This window comes from Microtus oregoni, unplaced genomic scaffold (genome assembly GCF_018167655.1).
Source record: "Microtus oregoni isolate MIOR12 unplaced genomic scaffold, Mior012 000000F_ref0000247, whole genome shotgun sequence".
In the NCBI taxonomy this organism is placed as follows: Eukaryota; Metazoa; Chordata; class Mammalia; order Rodentia; family Cricetidae; genus Microtus; species Microtus oregoni.
Genome location: NW_024543059.1, coordinates 32,917,252 through 32,941,123, shown reverse-complemented (window position 1 = coordinate 32,941,123; position 23,872 = coordinate 32,917,252). Strand labels below are relative to the sequence as shown.

Below are 23,872 nucleotides of genomic sequence, written 5' to 3'. Positions count from 1 at the left end.
AGTGGAAAGATTAGCCCATAGGCTTTGATCTCTCCAGGCCCTGTTCCTTCACCTGTTCATATTTCTGAAACTCTAAGAGAAGATACTCAAGTTAGAAGCCCAGGATCCAGTAGTTTTGGCCTTGATTCCTAGAATGTGAAAACCCATAGGCCTCGGTGTCCAGAATGGCATTCCAAATGGACAACCTTGGAAAATTCCAAAGGACATGGACATGAGCCACCCATCTGGGGCCTCAGAATAGGTCACAAGGAGGAGTCATAATGGTGGGTCCTTCTACGGTTCCCATGACACCTAGAGAAGAACTGGAAATTTCATTCTGTGACTCTTGTTTTCATTATGGCCGATCTTAGTCTGGAGCAGAGCAGGCCTGTTTTTCGTCCTACCCGGCTCCCGCCCGGCTCCCGCCCGGCTAGCTTTACACCCAAAATTACAAAACACAAATTGTCTTCATTTAAACACTGCTTGGCCCATTAGATCTAGCCTCTTACCGGCTAAATCTCACATCTTGATTTACCCATTTCTATTAATGTGTATAGCAACAGGAGGTGTCCATCTTGGGCCATCTTGGGCCAGAGCTTCTTTGCGTTTGCCTCACTTCCCTCCGTCCCAGCATTCTGTTCTGTCTACTCCGCCCACCTGATTTTCTGTGCTATACATAGGCCATGAAAGTTTCCTTTTTAAATAACCAATGAAAGTGACACATACACAGATGACCCTCCTACTCAGCTGATGATCCTGATTGGGACTGCCTGAGAAAGAAGTTCTAGTCAGCTTTGGCAGTGGCTTTCGAAGCGAATGCCTTGCCATAATGGACTTTCGGGATGAATTGCCATTTGGCATGTCCGAGACACATTTGGCGGTGCAGAGTTCTTTCCCAGTGCTAATTCAACACAGGGAACACTAGTATATCAAATGGCACCTGGGCATCCTCAAACTTGCCCCCTACCTGTGATTTAGTGAACTTGACCTACCTTTCCAGCAAGGCACAAAGGGAGACAATTCTGGATGCTCTACCATGACAGATGGTCTCTTCAGGGCGCTGGAGCCAGGAAGGCAGTCTGATTTTGAGAAGTTTGTAGCACACAGCAGAGGCCGTGCCTATCATGCATAGCCCCATGCATAGCCATCTTCCCTGGAAGACATTGCCTTCAACATTCTGCCAAGGAATAGGAATATCCCCAGAGATGCAGAGAAGGCCAGACCCGGCACAATCTCTGGTGGTGCAAAAACAGTCATAAGAGAATGGATTCTTTCTCCATTAGTGTGTGGATGATGGGAGGCAGAGATGAATGAGACACATGGGTAGCATATCAAGTGGAGGCCAGGTCTCAGAACTTTGAATGCCTGATGCTGGAAAGGCAAGATTCCAAGGTATCAAAGCCCTTCCTACTGATTGACAATCGGCAGCAGTCTCATGCTAGCAATCAGAGCAGTCAGCGGGAAGAGCATGCTCCTGAGTGACTGAACTTTGCTTGGGCAGGCTAAAAAGGGGCCATCACTCAGGGTTGGCACTAGTCCTCGGGCCATTGATCAGTGATATCTCACGTGGCACAATGATCCCCCTCCACGGCATCATGCTCTCGGGCCCTGGTCAGCATCAGCAGTCCTTTTCTGGTCATCAAGTGCATGCCGAGGATGGCCCTGACAACACGTTTCTTCTTTCCCAAAGGGGCCGTTAACAAGAACAGAAGGGCTTCTGATCAAATCAGAGCAGGGCATCCATCGTGCTGAACCTTTGTGCCAACCATGTGAATACATACCTCCAAGACACTGTTTGCGGCACTGGTAAGCAATGGTACTTTGTCCAAACCCCAGGCGGAGCTTCGCTCTCTCGAGAGCTGGGTCAATGATGACAAACCAATGTCACGAAGAGAGATGATGACATAAAAATCATGCTCAATAGGATTACGCTGAGGCCCAGACTAAAAGACGGGGGCAGTGGGGTTCCTGGTCTACCTGGGGCCCGCTTGGGCCAGGGTGCAGGCCAAAATCCCCATGCTGTTTCTCCCCATCAAAGACCCCCATTTGGTCCAGGGGCACGACCTTAGAAGAACACTGAGTGCTCCCTCAAATGGCACCTCATGTCAAACTTTGCTCTTGAGCCAGTCTCCATGTCCAAAGCCCAGCTCACGTTCCCATCATCTCTTCTGCCTTTCAGTGACTGGGGATGCTGACTTGGAGCACACGTCAACACACTTTTCTTCAGGTAAGTGGAAAGATTAGCCCATAGGCTTTGATCTCTCCAGGCCCTGTTCCTTCACCTGTTCATATTTCTGAAACTCTAAGAGAAGATACTCAAGTTAGAAGCCCAGGATCCAGTAGTTTTGGCCTTGATTCCTAGAATGTGAAAACCCATAGGCCTCGGTGTCCAGAATGGCATTCCAAATGGACAACCTTGGAAAATTCCAAAGGACAAGGACATGAGCCACCCATCTGGGGCCTCAGAATAGGTCACAAGGAGGAGTCATAATGGTGGGTCCTTCTACGGTTCCCATGACACCTAGAGAAGAACTGGAAATTTCATTCTGTGACTCTTGTTTTCATTATGGCCGATCTTAGTCTGGAGCAGAGCAGGCCTGTTTTTTGTCCTGCCCGGCTCCCGCCCGGCTAGCTTTACACCCAAAATTACAAAACACAAATTGTCTTCATTTAAACACTGCTTGGCCCATTAGATCTAGCCTCTTACCGGCTAAATCTCACATCTTGATTTACCCATTTCTATTAATGTGTATAGCAACAGGAGGTGTCCATCTTGGGCCATCTTGGGCCAGAGCTTCTTTGCGTTTGCCTCACTTCCCTCCATCCCAGCATTCTGTTCTGTCTACTCCACCCACCTGATTTTCTGTGCTATACATAGGCCATGAAAGTTTCCTTTTTAAATAACCAATGAAAGTGACACATAAACAGATGACCCTCCTACATCAGCTGATGATCCTGATTGGGACTGCCTGAGAAAGAAGTTCTAGTCAGCTTTGGCAGTGGCTTTCGAAGCGAATGCCTTGCCATAATGGACTTTCGGGATGAATTGCCATTTGGCATGTCCGAGACACATTTGGCGGTCCAGAGTTCTTTCCCAGTGCTAATTCAACACAGGGAACACTAGTATATCAAATGGCACCTGGGCATCCTCAACCTTGCCCCCTACCTGTGATTTAGTGAACTTGACCTACCTTTCCAGCAAGGCACAAAGGGAGACAATTCTGGATGCTCTACCATGACAGATGGTCTCTTCAGGGCGCTGGAGCCAGGAAGGCAGTCTGATTTTGAGAAGTTTGTAGCACACAGCAGAGGCCGTGCCTATCATGCATAGCCCCATGCATAGCCATCTTCCCTGGAAGACATTGCCTTCAACATTCTGCCAAGGAATAGGAATATCCCCAGAGATGCAGAGAAGGCCAGACCCAGGACAATCTCTGGTGGTGCAAAAACAGTCATAAGAGAATGGATTCTTTCTCCATTAGTGTGTGGATGATGGGAGGCAGAGATGAATGAGACACATGGGTAGCATATCAAGTGGAGGCCAGGTCTCAGAACTTTGAATGCCTGATGCTGGAAAGGCAAGATTCCAAGGTATCAAAGCCCTTCCTACTGATTGACAATCGGCAGCAGTCTCATGCTAGCAATCAGAGCAGTCAGCGGGAAGAGCATGCTCCTGAGTGACTGAACTTTGCTTGGGCAGGCTAAAAAGGGGCCATCACTCAGGGTTGGCACTAGTCCTCGGGCCATTGATCAGTGATATCTCACGTGGCACAATGATCCCCCTCCACGGCATCATGCTCTCGGGCCCTGGTCAGCATCAGCAGTCCTTTTCTGGTCATCAAGTGCATGCCGAGGATGGCCCTGACAACACGTTTCTTCTTTCCCAAAGGGGCCGTTAACAAGAACAGAAGGGCTTCTGATCAAATCAGAGCAGGGCATCCATCGTGCTGAACCTTTGTGCCAACCATGTGAATACATACCTCCAAGACACTGTTTGCGGCACTGGTAAGCAATGGTACTTTGTCCAAACCCCAGGCGGAGCTTTGCTCTCTCGAGAGCTGGGTCAATGATGACAAACCAATGTCACGAAGAGAGATGATGACATAAAAATCATGCTCAATAGGATTACGCTGAGGCCCAGACTAAAAGACGGGGGCAGTGGGGTTCCTGGTCTACCTGGGGCCCGCTTGGGCCAGGGTGCAGGCCAAAATCCCCATGCTGTTTCTCCCCATCAAAGACCCCCATTTGGTCCAGGGGCACGACCTTAGAAGAACACTGAGTGCTCCCTCAAATGGCACCTCATGTCAAACTTTGCTCTTGAGCCAGTCTCCATGTCCAAAGCCCAGCTCACGTTCCCATCATCTCTTCTGCCTTTCAGTGACTGGGGATGCTGACTTGGAGCACACGTCAACACACTTTTCTTCAGGTAAGTGGAAAGATTAGCCCATAGGCTTTGATCTCTCCAGGCCCTGTTCCTTCACCTGTTCATATTTCTGAAACTCTAAGAGAAGATACTCAAGTTAGAAGCCCAGGATCCAGTAATTTTGGCCTTGATTCCTAGAATGTGAAAACCCATAGGCCTCGGTGTCCAGAATGGCATTCCAAATGGACAACCTTGGAAAATTCCAAAGGACATGGACATGAGCCACCCATCTGGGGCCTCAGAATAGGTCACAAGGAGGAGTCATAATGGTGGGTCCTTCTACGGTTCCCATGACACCTAGAGAAGAACTGGAAATTTCATTCTGTGACTCTTGTTTTCATTATGGCCGATCTTAGTCTGGAGCAGAGCAGGCCTGTTTTTCGTCCTACCCGGCTCCCGCCCGGCTCCCGCCCGGCTAGCTTTACACCCAAAATTACAAAACACAAATTGTCTTCATTTAAACACTGCTTGGCCCATTAGATCTAGCCTCTTACCGGCTAAATCTCACATCTTGATTTACCCATTTCTATTAATGTGTATAGCAACAGGAGGTGTCCATCTTGGGCCATCTTGGGCCAGAGCTTCTTTGCGTTTGCCTCACTTCCCTCCGTCCCAGCATTCTGTTCTGTCTACTCCGCCCACCTGATTTTCTGTGCTATACATAGGCCATGAAAGTTTCCTTTTTAAATAACCAATGAAAGTGACACATACACAGATGACCCTCCTACTCAGCTGATGATCCTGATTGGGACTGCCTGAGAAAGAAGTTCTAGTCAGCTTTGGCAGTGGCTTTCGAAGCGAATGCCTTGCCATAATGGACTTTCGGGATGAATTGCCATTTGGCATGTCCGAGACACATTTGGCGGTCCAGAGTTCTTTCCCAGTGCTAATTCAACACAGGGAACACTAGTATATCAAATGGCACCTGGGCATCCTCAACCTTGCCCCCTACCTGTGATTTAGTGAACTTGACCTACCTTTCCAGCAAGGCACAAAGGGAGACAATTCTGGATGCTCTACCATGACAGATGGTCTCTTCAGGGCGCTGGAGCCAGGAAGGCAGTCTGATTTTGAGAAGTTTGTAGCACACAGCAGAGGCCGTGCCTATCATGCATAGCCCCATGCATAGCCATCTTCCCTGGAAGACATTGCCTTCAACATTCTGCCAAGGACTAGGAATATCCCCAGAGATGCAGAGAAGGCCAGACCCGGCACAATCTCTGGTGGTGCAAAAACAGTCATAAGAGAATGGATTCTTTCTCCATTAGTGTGTGGATGATGGGAGGCAGAGATGAATGAGACACATGGGTAGCATATCAAGTGGAGGCCAGGTCTCAGAACTTTGAATGCCTGATGCTGGAAAGGCAAGATTCCAAGGTATCAAAGCCCTTCCTACTGATTGACAATCGGCAGCAGTCTCATGCTAGCAATCAGAGCAGTCAGCGGGAAGAGCATGCTCCTGAGTGACTGAACTTTGCTTGGGCAGGCTAAAAAGGGGCCATCACTCAGGGTTGGCACTAGTCCTCGGGCCATTGATCAGTGATATCTCACGTGGCACAATGATCCCCCTCCACGGCATCATGCTCTCGGGCCCTGGTCAGCATCAGCAGTCCTTTTCTGGTCATCAAGTGCATGCCGAGGATGGCCCTGACAACACGTTTCTTCTTTCCCAAAGGGGCCGTTAACAAGAACAGAAGGGCTTCTGATCAAATCAGAGCAGGGCATCCATCGTGCTGAACCTTTGTGCCAACCATGTGAATACATACCTCCAAGACACTGTTTGCGGCACTGGTAAGCAATGGTACTTTGTCCAAACCCCAGGCGGAGCTTTGCTCTCTCGAGAGCTGGGTCAATGATGACAAACCAATGTCACGAAGAGAGATGATGACATAAAAATCATGCTCAATAGGATTACGCTGAGGCCCAGACTAAAAGACGGGGGCAGTGGGGTTCCTGGTCTACCTGGGGCCCGCTTGGGCCAGGGTGCAGGCCAAAATCCCCATGCTGTTTCTCCCCATCAAAGACCCCCATTTGGTCCAGGGGCACGACCTTAGAAGAACACTGAGTGCTCCCTCAAATGGCACCTCATGTCAAACTTTGCTCTTGAGCCAGTCTCCATGTCCAAAGCCCAGCTCACGTTCCCATCATCTCTTCTGCCTTTCAGTGACTGGGGATGCTGACTTGGAGCACACGTCAACACACTTTTCTTCAGGTAAGTGGAAAGATTAGCCCATAGGCTTTGATCTCTCCAGGCCCTGTTCCTTCACCTGTTCATATTTCTGAAACTCTAAGAGAAGATACTCAAGTTAGAAGCCCAGGATCCAGTAGTTTTGGCCTTGATTCCTAGAATGTGAAAACCCATAGGCCTCGGTGTCCAGAATGGCATTCCAAATGGACAACCTTGGAAAATTCCAAAGGACATGGACATGAGCCACCCATCTGGGGCCTCAGAATAGGTCACAAGGAGGAGTCATAATGGTGGGTCCTTCTACGGTTCCCATGACACCTAGAGAAGAACTGGAAATTTCATTCTGTGACTCTTGTTTTCATTATGGCCGATCTTAGTCTGGAGCAGAGCAGGCCTGTTTTTCGTCCTACCCGGCTCCCGCCCGGCTCCCGCCCGGCTAGCTTTACACCCAAAATTACAAAACACAAATTGTCTTCATTTAAACACTGCTTGGCCCATTAGATCTAGCCTCTTACCGGCTAAATCTCACATCTTGATTTACCCATTTCTATTAATGTGTATAGCAACAGGAGGTGTCCATCTTGGGCCATCTTGGGCCAGAGCTTCTTTGCGTTTGCCTCACTTCCCTCCGTCCCAGCATTCTGTTCTGTCTACTCCGCCCACCTGATTTTCTGTGCTATACATAGGCCATGAAAGTTTCCTTTTTAAATAACCAATGAAAGTGACACATACACAGATGACCCTCCTACTCAGCTGATGATCCTGATTGGGACTGCCTGAGAAAGAAGTTCTAGTCAGCTTTGGCAGTGGCTTTCGAAGCGAATGCCTTGCCATAATGGACTTTCGGGATGAATTGCCATTTGGCATGTCCGAGACACATTTGGCGGTCCAGAGTTCTTTCCCAGTGCTAATTCAACACAGGGAACACTAGTATATCAAATGGCACCTGGGCATCCTCAACCTTGCCCCCTACCTGTGATTTAGTGAACTTGACCTACCTTTCCAGCAAGGCACAAAGGGAGACAATTCTGGATGCTCTACCATGACAGATGGTCTCTTCAGGGCGCTGGAGCCAGGAAGGCAGTCTGATTTTGAGAAGTTTGTAGCACACAGCAGAGGCCGTGCCTATCATGCATAGCCCCATGCATAGCCATCTTCCCTGGAAGACATTGCCTTCAACATTCTGCCAAGGACTAGGAATATCCCCAGAGATGCAGAGAAGGCCAGACCCGGCACAATCTCTGGTGGTGCAAAAACAGTCATAAGAGAATGGATTCTTTCTCCATTAGTGTGTGGATGATGGGAGGCAGAGATGAATGAGACACATGGGTAGCATATCAAGTGGAGGCCAGGTCTCAGAACTTTGAATGCCTGATGCTGGAAAGGCAAGATTCCAAGGTATCAAAGCCCTTCCTACTGATTGACAATCGGCAGCAGTCTCATGCTAGCAATCAGAGCAGTCAGCGGGAAGAGCATGCTCCTGAGTGACTGAACTTTGCTTGGGCAGGCTAAAAAGGGGCCATCACTCAGGGTTGGCACTAGTCCTCGGGCCATTGATCAGTGATATCTCACGTGGCACAATGATCCCCCTCCACGGCATCATGCTCTCGGGCCCTGGTCAGCATCAGCAGTCCTTTTCTGGTCATCAAGTGCATGCCGAGGATGGCCCTGACAACACGTTTCTTCTTTCCCAAAGGGGCCGTTAACAAGAACAGAAGGGCTTCTGATCAAATCAGAGCAGGGCATCCATCGTGCTGAACCTTTGTGCCAACCATGTGAATACATACCTCCAAGACACTGTTTGCGGCACTGGTAAGCAATGGTACTTTGTCCAAACCCCAGGCGGAGCTTCGCTCTCTCGAGAGCTGGGTCAATGATGACAAACCAATGTCACGAAGAGAGATGATGACATAAAAATCATGCTCAATAGGATTACGCTGAGGCCCAGACTAAAAGACGGGGGCAGTGGGGTTCCTGGTCTACCTGGGGCCCGCTTGGGCCAGGGTGCAGGCCAAAATCCCCATGCTGTTTCTCCCCATCAAAGACCCCCATTTGGTCCAGGGGCACGACCTTAGAAGAACACTGAGTGCTCCCTCAAATGGCACCTCATGTCAAACTTTGCTCTTGAGCCAGTCTCCATGTCCAAAGCCCAGCTCACGTTCCCATCATCTCTTCTGCCTTTCAGTGACTGGGGATGCTGACTTGGAGCACACGTCAACACACTTTTCTTCAGGTAAGTGGAAAGATTAGCCCATAGGCTTTGATCTCTCCAGGCCCTGTTCCTTCACCTGTTCATATTTCTGAAACTCTAAGAGAAGATACTCAAGTTAGAAGCCCAGGATCCAGTAGTTTTGGCCTTGATTCCTAGAATGTGAAAACCCATAGGCCTCGGTGTCCAGAATGGCATTCCAAATGGACAACCTTGGAAAATTCCAAAGGACAAGGACATGAGCCACCCATCTGGGGCCTCAGAATAGGTCACAAGGAGGAGTCATAATGGTGGGTCCTTCTACGGTTCCCATGACACCTAGAGAAGAACTGGAAATTTCATTCTGTGACTCTTGTTTTCATTATGGCCGATCTTAGTCTGGAGCAGAGCAGGCCTGTTTTTCGTCCTACCCGGCTCCCGCCCGGCTCCCGCCCGGCTAGCTTTACACCCAAAATTACAAAACACAAATTGTCTTCATTTAAACACTGCTTGGCCCATTAGATCTAGCCTCTTACCGGCTAAATCTCACATCTTGATTTACCCATTTCTATTAATGTGTATAGCAACAGGAGGTGTCCATCTTGGGCCATCTTGGGCCAGAGCTTCTTTGCGTTTGCCTCACTTCCCTCCGTCCCAGCATTCTGTTCTGTCTACTCCGCCCACCTGATTTTCTGTGCTATACATAGGCCATGAAAGTTTCCTTTTTAAATAACCAATGAAAGTGACACATACACAGATGACCCTCCTACTCAGCTGATGATCCTGATTGGGACTGCCTGAGAAAGAAGTTCTAGTCAGCTTTGGCAGTGGCTTTCGAAGCGAATGCCTTGCCATAATGGACTTTCGGGATGAATTGCCATTTGGCATGTCCGAGACACATTTGGCGGTCCAGAGTTCTTTCCCAGTGCTAATTCAACACAGGGAACACTAGTATATCAAATGGCACCTGGGCATCCTCAACCTTGCCCCCTACCTGTGATTTAGTGAACTTGACCTACCTTTCCAGCAAGGCACAAAGGGAGACAATTCTGGATGCTCTACCATGACAGATGGTCTCTTCAGGGCGCTGGAGCCAGGAAGGCAGTCTGATTTTGAGAAGTTTGTAGCACACAGCAGAGGCCGTGCCTATCATGCATAGCCCCATGCATAGCCATCTTCCCTGGAAGACATTGCCTTCAACATTCTGCCAAGGAATAGGAATATCCCCAGAGATGCAGAGAAGGCCAGACCCGGCACAATCTCTGGTGGTGCAAAAACAGTCATAAGAGAATGGATTCTTTCTCCATTAGTGTGTGGATGATGGGAGGCAGAGATGAATGAGACACATGGGTAGCATATCAAGTGGAGGCCAGGTCTCAGAACTTTGAATGCCTGATGCTGGAAAGGCAAGATTCCAAGGTATCAAAGCCCTTCCTACTGATTGACAATCGGCAGCAGTCTCATGCTAGCAATCAGAGCAGTCAGCGGGAAGAGCATGCTCCTGAGTGACTGAACTTTGCTTGGGCAGGCTAAAAAGGGGCCATCACTCAGGGTTGGCACTAGTCCTCGGGCCATTGATCAGTGATATCTCACGTGGCACAATGATCCCCCTCCACGGCATCATGCTCTCGGGCCCTGGTCAGCATCAGCAGTCCTTTTCTGGTCATCAAGTGCATGCCGAGGATGGCCCTGACAACACGTTTCTTCTTTCCCAAAGGGGCCGTTAACAAGAACAGAAGGGCTTCTGATCAAATCAGAGCAGGGCATCCATCGTGCTGAACCTTTGTGCCAACCATGTGAATACATACCTCCAAGACACTGTTTGCGGCACTGGTAAGCAATGGTACTTTGTCCAAACCCCAGGCGGAGCTTCGCTCTCTCGAGAGCTGGGTCAATGATGACAAACCAATGTCACGAAGAGAGATGATGACATAAAAATCATGCTCAATAGGATTACGCTGAGGCCCAGACTAAAAGACGGGGGCAGTGGGGTTCCTGGTCTACCTGGGGCCCGCTTGGGCCAGGGTGCAGGCCAAAATCCCCATGCTGTTTCTCCCCATCAAAGACCCCCATTTGGTCCAGGGGCACGACCTTAGAAGAACACTGAGTGCTCCCTCAAATGGCACCTCATGTCAAACTTTGCTCTTGAGCCAGTCTCCATGTCCAAAGCCCAGCTCACGTTCCCATCATCTCTTCTGCCTTTCAGTGACTGGGGATGCTGACTTGGAGCACACGTCAACACACTTTTCTTCAGGTAAGTGGAAAGATTAGCCCATAGGCTTTGATCTCTCCAGGCCCTGTTCCTTCACCTGTTCATATTTCTGAAACTCTAAGAGAAGATACTCAAGTTAGAAGCCCAGGATCCAGTAGTTTTGGCCTTGATTCCTAGAATGTGAAAACCCATAGGCCTCGGTGTCCAGAATGGCATTCCAAATGGACAACCTTGGAAAATTCCAAAGGACAAGGACATGAGCCACCCATCTGGGGCCTCAGAATAGGTCACAAGGAGGAGTCATAATGGTGGGTCCTTCTACGGTTCCCATGACACCTAGAGAAGAACTGGAAATTTCATTCTGTGACTCTTGTTTTCATTATGGCCGATCTTAGTCTGGAGCAGAGCAGGCCTGTTTTTTGTCCTGCCCGGCTCCCGCCCGGCTAGCTTTACACCCAAAATTACAAAACACAAATTGTCTTCATTTAAACACTGCTTGGCCCATTAGATCTAGCCTCTTACCGGCTAAATCTCACATCTTGATTTACCCATTTCTATTAATGTGTATAGCAACAGGAGGTGTCCATCTTGGGCCATCTTGGGCCAGAGCTTCTTTGCGTTTGCCTCACTTCCCTCCATCCCAGCATTCTGTTCTGTCTACTCCACCCACCTGATTTTCTGTGCTATACATAGGCCATGAAAGTTTCCTTTTTAAATAACCAATGAAAGTGACACATAAACAGATGACCCTCCTACATCAGCTGATGATCCTGATTGGGACTGCCTGAGAAAGAAGTTCTAGTCAGCTTTGGCAGTGGCTTTCGAAGCGAATGCCTTGCCATAATGGACTTTCGGGATGAATTGCCATTTGGCATGTCCGAGACACATTTGGCGGTCCAGAGTTCTTTCCCAGTGCTAATTCAACACAGGGAACACTAGTATATCAAATGGCACCTGGGCATCCTCAACCTTGCCCCCTACCTGTGATTTAGTGAACTTGACCTACCTTTCCAGCAAGGCACAAAGGGAGACAATTCTGGATGCTCTACCATGACAGATGGTCTCTTCAGGGCGCTGGAGCCAGGAAGGCAGTCTGATTTTGAGAAGTTTGTAGCACACAGCAGAGGCCGTGCCTATCATGCATAGCCCCATGCATAGCCATCTTCCCTGGAAGACATTGCCTTCAACATTCTGCCAAGGACTAGGAATATCCCCAGAGATGCAGAGAAGGCCAGACCCGGCACAATCTCTGGTGGTGCAAAAACAGTCATAAGAGAATGGATTCTTTCTCCATTAGTGTGTGGATGATGGGAGGCAGAGATGAATGAGACACATGGGTAGCATATCAAGTGGAGGCCAGGTCTCAGAACTTTGAATGCCTGATGCTGGAAAGGCAAGATTCCAAGGTATCAAAGCCCTTCCTACTGATTGACAATCGGCAGCAGTCTCATGCTAGCAATCAGAGCAGTCAGCGGGAAGAGCATGCTCCTGAGTGACTGAACTTTGCTTGGGCAGGCTAAAAAGGGGCCATCACTCAGGGTTGGCACTAGTCCTCGGGCCATTGATCAGTGATATCTCACGTGGCACAATGATCCCCCTCCACGGCATCATGCTCTCGGGCCCTGGTCAGCATCAGCAGTCCTTTTCTGGTCATCAAGTGCATGCCGAGGATGGCCCTGACAACACGTTTCTTCTTTCCCAAAGGGGCCGTTAACAAGAACAGAAGGGCTTCTGATCAAATCAGAGCAGGGCATCCATCGTGCTGAACCTTTGTGCCAACCATGTGAATACATACCTCCAAGACACTGTTTGCGGCACTGGTAAGCAATGGTACTTTGTCCAAACCCCAGGCGGAGCTTCGCTCTCTCGAGAGCTGGGTCAATGATGACAAACCAATGTCACGAAGAGAGATGATGACATAAAAATCATGCTCAATAGGATTACGCTGAGGCCCAGACTAAAAGACGGGGGCAGTGGGGTTCCTGGTCTACCTGGGGCCCGCTTGGGCCAGGGTGCAGGCCAAAATCCCCATGCTGTTTCTCCCCATCAAAGACCCCCATTTGGTCCAGGGGCACGACCTTAGAAGAACACTGAGTGCTCCCTCAAATGGCACCTCATGTCAAACTTTGCTCTTGAGCCAGTCTCCATGTCCAAAGCCCAGCTCACGTTCCCATCATCTCTTCTGCCTTTCAGTGACTGGGGATGCTGACTTGGAGCACACGTCAACACACTTTTCTTCAGGTAAGTGGAAAGATTAGCCCATAGGCTTTGATCTCTCCAGGCCCTGTTCCTTCACCTGTTCATATTTCTGAAACTCTAAGAGAAGATACTCAAGTTAGAAGCCCAGGATCCAGTAGTTTTGGCCTTGATTCCTAGAATGTGAAAACCCATAGGCCTCGGTGTCCAGAATGGCATTCCAAATGGACAACCTTGGAAAATTCCAAAGGACAAGGACATGAGCCACCCATCTGGGGCCTCAGAATAGGTCACAAGGAGGAGTCATAATGGTGGGTCCTTCTACGGTTCCCATGACACCTAGAGAAGAACTGGAAATTTCATTCTGTGACTCTTGTTTTCATTATGGCCGATCTTAGTCTGGAGCAGAGCAGGCCTGTTTTTCGTCCTACCCGGCTCCCGCCCGGCTCCCGCCCGGCTAGCTTTACACCCAAAATTACAAAACACAAATTGTCTTCATTTAAACACTGCTTGGCCCATTAGATCTAGCCTCTTACCGGCTAAATCTCACATCTTGATTTACCCATTTCTATTAATGTGTATAGCAACAGGAGGTGTCCATCTTGGGCCATCTTGGGCCAGAGCTTCTTTGCGTTTGCCTCACTTCCCTCCGTCCCAGCATTCTGTTCTGTCTACTCCGCCCACCTGATTTTCTGTGCTATACATAGGCCATGAAAGTTTCCTTTTTAAATAACCAATGAAAGTGACACATACACAGATGACCCTCCTACTCAGCTGATGATCCTGATTGGGACTGCCTGAGAAAGAAGTTCTAGTCAGCTTTGGCAGTGGCTTTCGAAGCGAATGCCTTGCCATAATGGACTTTCGGGATGAATTGCCATTTGGCATGTCCGAGACACATTTGGCGGTCCAGAGTTCTTTCCCAGTGCTAATTCAACACAGGGAACACTAGTATATCAAATGGCACCTGGGCATCCTCAACCTTGCCCCCTACCTGTGATTTAGTGAACTTGACCTACCTTTCCAGCAAGGCACAAAGGGAGACAATTCTGGATGCTCTACCATGACAGATGGTCTCTTCAGGGCGCTGGAGCCAGGAAGGCAGTCTGATTTTGAGAAGTTTGTAGCACACAGCAGAGGCCGTGCCTATCATGCATAGCCCCATGCATAGCCATCTTCCCTGGAAGACATTGCCTTCAACATTCTGCCAAGGAATAGGAATATCCCCAGAGATGCAGAGAAGGCCAGACCCGGCACAATCTCTGGTGGTGCAAAAACAGTCATAAGAGAATGGATTCTTTCTCCATTAGTGTGTGGATGATGGGAGGCAGAGATGAATGAGACACATGGGTAGCATATCAAGTGGAGGCCAGGTCTCAGAACTTTGAATGCCTGATGCTGGAAAGGCAAGATTCCAAGGTATCAAAGCCCTTCCTACTGATTGACAATCGGCAGCAGTCTCATGCTAGCAATCAGAGCAGTCAGCGGGAAGAGCATGCTCCTGAGTGACTGAACTTTGCTTGGGCAGGCTAAAAAGGGGCCATCACTCAGGGTTGGCACTAGTCCTCGGGCCATTGATCAGTGATATCTCACGTGGCACAATGATCCCCCTCCACGGCATCATGCTCTCGGGCCCTGGTCAGCATCAGCAGTCCTTTTCTGGTCATCAAGTGCATGCCGAGGATGGCCCTGACAACACGTTTCTTCTTTCCCAAAGGGGCCGTTAACAAGAACAGAAGGGCTTCTGATCAAATCAGAGCAGGGCATCCATCGTGCTGAACCTTTGTGCCAACCATGTGAATACATACCTCCAAGACACTGTTTGCGGCACTGGTAAGCAATGGTACTTTGTCCAAACCCCAGGCGGAGCTTCGCTCTCTCGAGAGCTGGGTCAATGATGACAAACCAATGTCACGAAGAGAGATGATGACATAAAAATCATGCTCAATAGGATTACGCTGAGGCCCAGACTAAAAGACGGGGGCAGTGGGGTTCCTGGTCTACCTGGGGCCCGCTTGGGCCAGGGTGCAGGCCAAAATCCCCATGCTGTTTCTCCCCATCAAAGACCCCCATTTGGTCCAGGGGCACGACCTTAGAAGAACACTGAGTGCTCCCTCAAATGGCACCTCATGTCAAACTTTGCTCTTGAGCCAGTCTCCATGTCCAAAGCCCAGCTCACGTTCCCATCATCTCTTCTGCCTTTCAGTGACTGGGGATGCTGACTTGGAGCACACGTCAACACACTTTTCTTCAGGTAAGTGGAAAGATTAGCCCATAGGCTTTGATCTCTCCAGGCCCTGTTCCTTCACCTGTTCATATTTCTGAAACTCTAAGAGAAGATACTCAAGTTAGAAGCCCAGGATCCAGTAGTTTTGGCCTTGATTCCTAGAATGTGAAAACCCATAGGCCTCGGTGTCCAGAATGGCATTCCAAATGGACAACCTTGGAAAATTCCAAAGGACAAGGACATGAGCCACCCATCTGGGGCCTCAGAATAGGTCACAAGGAGGAGTCATAATGGTGGGTCCTTCTACGGTTCCCATGACACCTAGAGAAGAACTGGAAATTTCATTCTGTGACTCTTGTTTTCATTATGGCCGATCTTAGTCTGGAGCAGAGCAGGCCTGTTTTTTGTCCTGCCCGGCTCCCGCCCGGCTAGCTTTACACCCAAAATTACAAAACACAAATTGTCTTCATTTAAACACTGCTTGGCCCATTAGATCTAGCCTCTTACCGGCTAAATCTCACATCTTGATTTACCCATTTCTATTAATGTGTATAGCAACAGGAGGTGTCCATCTTGGGCCATCTTGGGCCAGAGCTTCTTTGCGTTTGCCTCACTTCCCTCCATCCCAGCATTCTGTTCTGTCTACTCCACCCACCTGATTTTCTGTGCTATACATAGGCCATGAAAGTTTCCTTTTTAAATAACCAATGAAAGTGACACATAAACAGATGACCCTCCTACATCAGCTGATGATCCTGATTGGGACTGCCTGAGAAAGAAGTTCTAGTCAGCTTTGGCAGTGGCTTTCGAAGCGAATGCCTTGCCATAATGGACTTTCGGGATGAATTGCCATTTGGCATGTCCGAGACACATTTGGCGGTCCAGAGTTCTTTCCCAGTGCTAATTCAACACAGGGAACACTAGTATATCAAATGGCACCTGGGCATCCTCAACCTTGCCCCCTACCTGTGATTTAGTGAACTTGACCTACCTTTTCAGCAAGGCACAAAGGGAGACAATTCTGGATGCTCTACCATGACAGATGGTCTCTTCAGGGCGCTGGAGCCAGGAAGGCAGTCTGATTTTGAGAAGTTTGTAGCACACAGCAGAGGCCGTGCCTATCATGCATAGCCCCATGCATAGCCATCTTCCCTGGAAGACATTGCCTTCAACATTCTGCCAAGGAATAGGAATATCCCCAGAGATGCAGAGAAGGCCAGACCCGGCACAATCTCTGGTGGTGCAAAAACAGTCATAAGAGAATGGATTCTTTCTCCATTAGTGTGTGGATGATGGGAGGCAGAGATGAATGAGACACATGGGTAGCATATCAAGTGGAGGCCAGGTCTCAGAACTTTGAATGCCTGATGCTGGAAAGGCAAGATTCCAAGGTATCAAAGCCCTTCCTACTGATTGACAATCGGCAGCAGTCTCATGCTAGCAATCAGAGCAGTCAGCGGGAAGAGCATGCTCCTGAGTGACTGAACTTTGCTTGGGCAGGCTAAAAAGGGGCCATCACTCAGGGTTGGCACTAGTCCTCGGGCCATTGATCAGTGATATCTCACGTGGCACAATGATCCCCCTCCACGGCATCATGCTCTCGGGCCCTGGTCAGCATCAGCAGTCCTTTTCTGGTCATCAAGTGCATGCCGAGGATGGCCCTGACAACACGTTTCTTCTTTCCCAAAGGGGCCGTTAACAAGAACAGAAGGGCTTCTGATCAAATCAGAGCAGGGCATCCATCGTGCTGAACCTTTGTGCCAACCATGTGAATACATACCTCCAAGACACTGTTTGCGGCACTGGTAAGCAATGGTACTTTGTCCAAACCCCAGGCGGAGCTTCGCTCTCTCGAGAGCTGGGTCAATGATGACAAACCAATGTCACGAAGAGAGATGATGACATAAAAATCATGCTCAATAGGATTACGCTGAGGCCCAGACTAAAAGACGGGGGCAGTGGGGTTCCTGGTCTACCTGGGGCCCGCTTGGGCCAGGGTGCAGGCCAAAATCCCCATGCTGTTTCTCCCCATCAAAGACCCCCATTTGGTCCAGGGGCACGACCTTAGAAGAACACTGAGTGCTCCCTCAAATGGCACCTCATGTCAAACTTTGCTCTTGAGCCAGTCTCCATGTCCAAAGCCCAGCTCACGTTCCCATCATCTCTTCTGCCTTTCAGTGACTGGGGATGCTGACTTGGAGCACACGTCAACACACTTTTCTTCAGGTAAGTGGAAAGATTAGCCCATAGGCTTTGATCTCTCCAGGCCCTGTTCCTTCACCTGTTCATATTTCTGAAACTCTAAGAGAAGATACTCAAGTTAGAAGCCCAGGATCCAGTAGTTTTGGCCTTGATTCCTAGAATGTGAAAACCCATAGGCCTCGGTGTCCAGAATGGCATTCCAAATGGACAACCTTGGAAAATTCCAAAGGACAAGGACATGAGCCACCCATCTGGGGCCTCAGAATAGGTCACAAGGAGGAGTCATAATGGTGGGTCCTTCTACGGTTCCCATGACACCTAGAGAAGAACTGGAAATTTCATTCTGTGACTCTTGTTTTCATTATGGCCGATCTTAGTCTGGAGCAGAGCAGGCCTGTTTTTCGTCCTACCCGGCTCCCGCCCGGCTCCCGCCCGGCTAGCTTTACACCCAAAATTACAAAACACAAATTGTCTTCATTTAAACACTGCTTGGCCCATTAGATCTAGCCTCTTACCGGCTAAATCTCACATCTTGATTTACCCATTTCTATTAATGTGTATAGCAACAGGAGGTGTCCATCTTGGGCCATCTTGGGCCAGAGCTTCTTTGCGTTTGCCTCACTTCCCTCCGTCCCAGCATTCTGTTCTGTCTACTCCGCCCACCTGATTTTCTGTGCTATACATAGGCCATGAAAGTTTCCTTTTTAAATAACCAATGAAAGTGACACATACACAGATGACCCTCCTACTCAGCTATGATCCTGATTGGGACTGCCTGAGAAAGAAGTTCTAGTCAGCTTTGGCAGTGGCTTTCGAAGCGAATGCCTTGCCATAATGGACTTTCGGGATGAATTGCCATTTGGCATGTCCGAGACACATTTGGCGGTCCAGAGTTCTTTCCCAGTGCTAATTCAACACAGGGAACACTAGTATATCAAATGGCACCTGGGCATCCTCAACCTTGCCCCCTACCTGTGATTTAGTGAACTTGACCTACCTTTCCAGCAAGGCACAAAGGGAGACAATTCTGGATGCTCTACCATGACAGATGGTCTCTTCAGGGCGCTGGAGCCAGGAAGGCAGTCTGATTTTGAGAAGTTTGTAGCACACAGCAGAGGCCGTGCCTATCATGCATAGCCCCATGCATAGTCATCTTCCCTGGAAGACATTGCCTTCAACATTCTGCCAAGGAATAGGAATATCCCCAGAGATGCAGAGAAGGCCAGACCCGGCACAATCTCTGGTGGTGCAAAAACAGTCATAAGAGAATGGATTCTTTCTCCATTAGTGTGTGGATGATGGGAGGCAGAGATGAATGAGACACATGGGTAGCATATCAAGTGGAGGCCAGGTCTCAGAACTTTGAATGCCTGATGCTGGAAAGGCAAGATTCCAAGGTATCAAAGCCCTTCCTACTGATTGACAATCGGCAGCAGTCTCATGCTAGCAATCAGAGCAGTCAGCGGGAAGAGCATGCTCCTGAGTGACTGAACTTTGCTTGGGCAGGCTAAAAAGGGGCCATCACTCAGGGTTGGCACTAGTCCTCGGGCCATTGATCAGTGATATCTCACGTGGCACAATGATCCCCCTCCACGGCATCATGCTCTCGGGCCCTGGTCAGCATCAGCAGTCCTTTTCTGGTCATCAAGTGCATGCCGAGGATGGCCCTGACAACACGTTTCTTCTTTCCCAAAGGGGCCGTTAACAAGAACAGAAGGGCTTCTGATCAAATCAGAGCAGGGCATCCATCGTGCTGAACCTTTGTGCCAACCATGTGAATACATACCTCCAAGACACTGTTTGCGGCACTGGTAAGCAATGGTACTTTGTCCAAACCCCAGGCGGAGCTTCGCTCTCTCGAGAGCTGGGTCAATGATGACAAACCAATGTCACGAAGAGAGATGATGACATAAAAATCATGCTCAATAGGATTACGCTGAGGCCCAGACTAAAAGACGGGGGCAGTGGGGTTCCTGGTCTACCTGGGGCCCGCTTGGGCCAGGGTGCAGGCCAAAATCCCCATGCTGTTTCTCCCCATCAAAGACCCCCATTTGGTCCAGGGGCACGACCTTAGAAGAACACTGAGTGCTCCCTCAAATGGCACCTCATGTCAAACTTTGCTCTTGAGCCAGTCTCCATGTCCAAAGCCCAGCTCACGTTCCCATCATCTCTTCTGCCTTTCAGTGACTGGGGATGCTGACTTGGAGCACACGTCAACACACTTTTCTTCAGGTAAGTGGAAAGATTAGCCCATAGGCTTTGATCTCTCCAGGCCCTGTTCCTTCACCTGTTCATATTTCTGAAACTCTAAGAGAAGATACTCAAGTTAGAAGCCCAGGATCCAGTAGTTTTGGCCTTGATTCCTAGAATGTGAAAACCCATAGGCCTCGGTGTCCAGAATGGCATTCCAAATGGACAACCTTGGAAAATTCCAAAGGACAAGGACATGAGCCACCCATCTGGGGCCTCAGAATAGGTCACAAGGAGGAGTCATAATGGTGGGTCCTTCTACGGTTCCCATGACACCTAGAGAAGAACTGGAAATTTCATTCTGTGACTCTTGTTTTCATTATGGCCGATCTTAGTCTGGAGCAGAGCAGGCCTGTTTTTCGTCCTGCCCGGCTCCCGCCCGGCTAGCTTTACACCCAAAATTACAAAACACAAATTGTCTTCATTTAAACACTGCTTGGCCCATTAGATCTAGCCTCTTACCGGCTAAATCTCACATCTTGATTTACCCATTTCTATTAATGTGTATAGCAACAGGAGGTGTCCATCTTGGGCCATCTTGGGCCAGAGCTTCTTTGCGTTTGCCTCACTTCCCTCCGTCCCAGCATTCTGTTCTGTCTACTCCACCCACCTGATTTTCTGTGCTATACATAGGCCATGAAAGTTTCCTTTTTAAATAACCAATGAAAGTGACACATACACAGATGACCCTCCTACTCAGCTGATGATCCTGATTGGGACTGCCTGAGAAAGAAGTTCTAGTCAGCTTTGGCAGTGGCTTTCGAAGCGAATGCCTTGCCATAATGGACTTTCGGGATGAATTGCCATTTGGCATGTCCGAGACACATTTGGCGGTCCAGAGTTCTTTCCCAGTGCTAATTCAACACAGGGAACACTAGTATATCAAATGGCACCTGGGCATCCTCAACCTTGCCCCCTACCTGTGATTTAGTGAACTTGACCTACCTTTCCAGCAAGGCACAAAGGGAGACAATTCTGGATGCTCTACCATGACAGATGGTCTCTTCAGGGCGCTGGAGCCAGGAAGGCAGTCTGATTTTGAGAAGTTTGTAGCACACAGCAGAGGCCGTGCCTATCATGCATAGCCCCATGCATAGTCATCTTCCCTGGAAGACATTGCCTTCAACATTCTGCCAAGGAATAGGAATATCCCCAGAGATGCAGAGAAGGCCAGACCCGGCACAATCTCTGGTGGTGCAAAAACAGTCATAAGAGAATGGATTCTTTCTCCATTAGTGTGTGGATGATGGGAGGCAGAGATGAATGAGACACATGGGTAGCATATCAAGTGGAGGCCAGGTCTCAGAACTTTGAATGCCTGATGCTGGAAAGGCAAGATTCCAAGGTATCAAAGCCCTTCCTACTGATTGACAATCGGCAGCAGTCTCATGCTAGCAATCAGAGCAGTCAGCGGGAAGAGCATGCTCCTGAGTGACTGAACTTTGCTTGGGCAGGCTAAAAAGGGGCCATCACTCAGGGTTGGCACTAGTCCTCGGGCCATTGATCAGTGATATCTCACGTGGCACAATGATCCCCCTCCACGGCATCATGCTCTCGGGCCCTGGTCAGCATCAGCAGTCCTTTTCTGGTCATCAAGTGCATGCCGAGGATGGCCCTGACAACACGTTTCTTCTTTCCCAAAGGGGCCGTTAACAAGAACAGAAGGGCTTCTGATCAAATCAGAGCAGGGCATCCATCGTGCTGAACCTTTGTGCCAACCATGTGAATACATACCTCCAAGACACTGTTTGCGGCACTGGTAAGCAATGGTACTTTGTCCAAACCCCAGGCGGAGCTTCGCTCTCTCGAGAGCTGGGTCAATGATGACAAACCAATGTCACGAAGAGAGATGATGACATAAAAATCATGCTCAATAGGATTACGCTGAGGCCCAGACTAAAAGACGGGGGCAGTGGGGTTCCTGGTCTACCTGGGGCCCGCTTGGGCCAGGGTGCAGGCCAAAATCCCCATGCTGTTTCTCCCCATCAAAGACCCCCATTTGGTCCAGGGGCACGACCTTAGAAGAACACTGAGTGCTCCCTCAAATGGCACCTCATGTCAAACTTTGCTCTTGAGCCAGTCTCCATGTCCAAAGCCCAGCTCACGTTCCCATCATCTCTTCTGCCTTTCAGTGACTGGGGATGCTGACTTGGAGCACACGTCAACACACTTTTCTTCAGGTAAGTGGAAAGATTAGCCCATAGGCTTTGATCTCTCCAGGCCCTGTTCCTTCACCTGTTCATATTTCTGAAACTCTAAGAGAAGATACTCAAGTTAGAAGCCCAGGATCCAGTAGTTTTGGCCTTGATTCCTAGAATGTGAAAACCCATAGGCCTCGGTGTCCAGAATGGCATTCCAAATGGACAACCTTGGAAAATTCCAAAGGACAAGGACATGAGCCACCCATCTGGGGCCTCAGAATAGGTCACAAGGAGGAGTCATAATGGTGGGTCCTTCTACGGTTCCCATGACACCTAGAGAAGAACTGGAAATTTCATTCTGTGACTCTTGTTTTCATTATGGCCGATCTTAGTCTGGAGCAGAGCAGGCCTGTTTTTTGTCCTGCCCGGCTCCCGCCCGGCTAGCTTTACACCCAAAATTACAAAACACAAATTGTCTTCATTTAAACACTGCTTGGCCCATTAGATCTAGCCTCTTACCGGCTAAATCTCACATCTTGATTTACCCATTTCTATTAATGTGTATAGCAACAGGAGGTGTCCATCTTGGGCCATCTTGGGCCAGAGCTTCTTTGCGTTTGCCTCACTTCCCTCCATCCCAGCATTCTGTTCTGTCTACTCCACCCACCTGATTTTCTGTGCTATACATAGGCCATGAAAGTTTCCTTTTTAAATAACCAATGAAAGTGACACATAAACAGATGACCCTCCTACATCAGCTGATGATCCTGATTGGGACTGCCTGAGAAAGAAGTTCTAGTCAGCTTTGGCAGTGGCTTTCGAAGCGAATGCCTTGCCATAATGGACTTTCGGGATGAATTGCCATTTGGCATGTCCGAGACACATTTGGCGGTCCAGAGTTCTTTCCCAGTGCTAATTCAACACAGGGAACACTAGTATATCAAATGGCACCTGGGCATCCTCAACCTTGCCCCCTACCTGTGATTTAGTGAACTTGACCTACCTTTTCAGCAAGGCACAAAGGGAGACAATTCTGGATGCTCTACCATGACAGATGGTCTCTTCAGGGCGCTGGAGCCAGGAAGGCAGTCTGATTTTGAGAAGTTTGTAGCACACAGCAGAGGCCGTGCCTATCATGCATAGCCCCATGCATAGCCATCTTCCCTGGAAGACATTGCCTTCAACATTCTGCCAAGGAATAGGAATATCCCCAGAGATGCAGAGAAGGCCAGACCCGGCACAATCTCTGGTGGTGCAAAAACAGTCATAAGAGAATGGATTCTTTCTCCATTAGTGTGTGGATGATGGGAGGCAGAGATGAATGAGACACATGGGTAGCATATCAAGTGGAGGCCAGGTCTCAGAACTTTGAATGCCTGATGCTGGAAAGGCAAGATTCCAAGGTATCAAAGCCCTTCCTACTGATTGACAATCGGCAGCAGTCTCATGCTAGCAATCAGAGCAGTCAGCGGGAAGAGCATGCTCCTGAGTGACTGAACTTTGCTTGGGCAGGCTAAAAAGGGGCCATCACTCAGGGTTGGCACTAGTCCTCGGGCCATTGATCAGTGATATCTCACGTGGCACAATGATCCCCCTCCACGGCATCATGCTCTCGGGCCCTGGTCAGCATCAGCAGTCCTTTTCTGGTCATCAAGTGCATGCCGAGGATGGCCCTGACAACACGTTTCTTCTTTCCCAAAGGGGCCGTTAACAAGAACAGAAGGGCTTCTGATCAAATCAGAGCAGGGCATCCATCGTGCTGAACCTTTGTGCCAACCATGTGAATACATACCTCCAAGACACTGTTTGCGGCACTGGTAAGCAATGGTACTTTGTCCAAACCCCAGGCGGAGCTTCGCTCTCTCG

General features: G+C 49.2%; 1 long non-coding RNA gene and 10 other non-coding genes across 18 annotated transcripts in view; all 11 read left to right on the top strand.

Annotated features, from left to right (window-relative positions):
• LOC121453397 overlaps positions 1–23,872 on the top strand; it is a 140,342-nt gene that overhangs the window by 8,872 nt on the left and 107,598 nt on the right. For all 8 annotated transcript variants that reach the window (XR_005975006.1, XR_005975002.1, XR_005975003.1 and 5 more), the window contains exons 10-30: positions 1,670–1,785; positions 2,159–2,206; positions 3,869–3,984; positions 4,358–4,405; positions 6,078–6,193; positions 6,567–6,614; positions 8,287–8,402; positions 8,776–8,823; positions 10,496–10,611; positions 10,985–11,032; positions 12,695–12,810; positions 13,184–13,231; positions 14,904–15,019; positions 15,393–15,440; positions 17,103–17,218; positions 17,592–17,639; positions 19,311–19,426; positions 19,800–19,847; positions 21,509–21,624; positions 21,998–22,045; positions 23,708–23,823. This is a non-coding gene — a long non-coding RNA (uncharacterized LOC121453397). The remainder of the gene's footprint in view (positions 1–1,669; positions 1,786–2,158; positions 2,207–3,868; positions 3,985–4,357; positions 4,406–6,077; positions 6,194–6,566; positions 6,615–8,286; positions 8,403–8,775; positions 8,824–10,495; positions 10,612–10,984; positions 11,033–12,694; positions 12,811–13,183; positions 13,232–14,903; positions 15,020–15,392; positions 15,441–17,102; positions 17,219–17,591; positions 17,640–19,310; positions 19,427–19,799; positions 19,848–21,508; positions 21,625–21,997; positions 22,046–23,707; positions 23,824–23,872) is intronic.
• Positions 1,841–1,919, top strand: LOC121453829. Its single transcript, XR_005975084.1, has one exon. It is a non-coding gene; the product is annotated as a small nucleolar RNA SNORD115 (small nucleolar RNA).
• LOC121453822 lies at positions 4,040–4,118 on the top strand. Its single transcript, XR_005975083.1, has one exon. It is a non-coding gene; the product is annotated as a small nucleolar RNA SNORD115 (small nucleolar RNA).
• LOC121453819 lies at positions 6,249–6,327 on the top strand. Its single transcript, XR_005975082.1, has one exon. It is a non-coding gene; the product is annotated as a small nucleolar RNA SNORD115 (small nucleolar RNA).
• On the top strand, positions 8,458–8,536 carry LOC121453818. Its single transcript, XR_005975081.1, has one exon. It is a non-coding gene; the product is annotated as a small nucleolar RNA SNORD115 (small nucleolar RNA).
• On the top strand, positions 10,667–10,745 carry LOC121453813. Its single transcript, XR_005975080.1, has one exon. It is a non-coding gene; the product is annotated as a small nucleolar RNA SNORD115 (small nucleolar RNA).
• On the top strand, positions 12,866–12,944 carry LOC121453807. Its single transcript, XR_005975079.1, has one exon. It is a non-coding gene; the product is annotated as a small nucleolar RNA SNORD115 (small nucleolar RNA).
• LOC121453801 lies at positions 15,075–15,153 on the top strand. Its single transcript, XR_005975078.1, has one exon. It is a non-coding gene; the product is annotated as a small nucleolar RNA SNORD115 (small nucleolar RNA).
• On the top strand, positions 17,274–17,352 carry LOC121453794. The gene has a single exon (XR_005975077.1). It is a non-coding gene; the product is annotated as a small nucleolar RNA SNORD115 (small nucleolar RNA).
• Positions 19,482–19,560, top strand: LOC121453789. The gene has a single exon (XR_005975076.1). It is a non-coding gene; the product is annotated as a small nucleolar RNA SNORD115 (small nucleolar RNA).
• LOC121453784 lies at positions 21,680–21,758 on the top strand. The gene has a single exon (XR_005975075.1). It is a non-coding gene; the product is annotated as a small nucleolar RNA SNORD115 (small nucleolar RNA).